This window comes from Etheostoma cragini, unplaced genomic scaffold (genome assembly GCF_013103735.1).
Source record: "Etheostoma cragini isolate CJK2018 unplaced genomic scaffold, CSU_Ecrag_1.0 ScbMSFa_4664, whole genome shotgun sequence".
Classification (NCBI taxonomy): Eukaryota; Metazoa; Chordata; class Actinopteri; order Perciformes; family Percidae; genus Etheostoma; species Etheostoma cragini.
The window spans coordinates 106,339-107,642 of record NW_023269057.1 but is presented as its reverse complement, the minus strand read 5'-3'; the positions used below and the strand labels follow the sequence as shown (position 1 = coordinate 107,642).

The 1,304-nt window shown below is 53.6% G+C and overlaps 1 long non-coding RNA gene across 1 annotated transcript; it reads right to left on the bottom strand.

Moving 5' to 3' along the window:
• Positions 1 to 145: 145 nt before the first annotated feature.
• LOC117941269 lies at positions 146 to 1,243 on the bottom strand. The gene is made up of 3 exons (XR_004655888.1): positions 1,045 to 1,243; positions 379 to 468; positions 146 to 299 (listed from the first exon to the last, which is right to left on the bottom strand). It is a non-coding gene; the product is annotated as an uncharacterized LOC117941269 (long non-coding RNA).
• Positions 1,244 to 1,304: the final 61 nt, after the last annotated feature.

Here is a 1,304-nt window from a genome sequence, read left to right as displayed (position 1 = left end):
GAGAGAGAGAGACAGAGAGAGACAGACAGAGAGAGGCAGAGAGAGAGAGAGAGAGAGAGAGACAGAGAGAGACAGTGAGAGAGACAGACAGAGAGAGATACAGAGAGACAGAGAGAGAGAGAGACAGAGAGAGAGAGATACAGAGAGACAGAGAGAGAGAGAGAGAGAGAGAGAGACAGTATCTTCTTCCTCACCGAGTTGTTGAGCAGTTCATTAATCTTCTTCTCCTCCGCCGATCCTCTCTCCATCTTTGTCCGGTATCCTAGCAACTGCTGCCGGTCCTTCAGGTCCCGGTACGTCTGATTGGCCCAGAGACGTCACATTGTTTCAATAATGTACATGTAAACAACCAACAGCCAATCAGAGAGCTGTACTCACGTTAATGACGATGTCGTGACATTTATGTTTCTGAGCCAATGAGATCCTCAGATCGGCGTCGTCAACCAGGGCCACGTAGTCCTGGAGCACCTGTCATCCAATCAGACACAGCTGTTACCTCTCAGCCAATCAGACGCACCTGTTACCTGTCAGCCAATCAGACACAGCTGTTACCTCTCAGCCAATCAGACACAGCTGTTACCTCTCAGCCAATCAGACACAGCTGTTACCTCTCAGCCAATCAGACACAGCTGTTACCTGTCAGCCAATCAGACACAGCTGTTACCTCTCAGCCAATCAGACGCACCTGTTACCTGTCAGCCAATCAGACACAGCTGTTACCTCTCAGCCAATCAGACGCACCTGTTACCTGTCAGCCAATCAGACACAGCTGTTACCTCTCAGCCAATCAGACGCACCTGTTACCTGTCAGCCAATCAGACACAGCTGTTACCTCTCAGCCAATCAGACGCACCTGTTACCTCTCAGCCAATCAGACGCACCTGTTACCTCTCAGGCAATCAGACGCACCTGTTACCTCTCAGCTAATCAGATGCACCTGTTACCTGTCAGCCAATCAGACGCACCTGTTACCTGTCAGCCAATCAGACACACCTATCTGTCTCACAGCCTCAGAAACCGGTGACCGTGGTCCCGCCCCCTCACCTGCGTGGGCGCGGCGTTCTTGTGCAGCAGGTCGACGACCCTGTGGAAGCCGAGCGGAGCTTTCTTCCTGGTGAAGCCGAGCCAGGTCCGGCAGGTAAACAGAGCGTCCACGTCGGACCACGCCTTCAGCTTCGCCCGCGCCGCCAACGCCGTCACGAAGAACTGTTTCTCTGAAAGCTACAGGTCACAGGTCAGCGGGTCACAGGTCAGCGGGTCACAGGTCAGCGGGTCACAGGTCAGCGGGTCACAGGTCAGCGGGT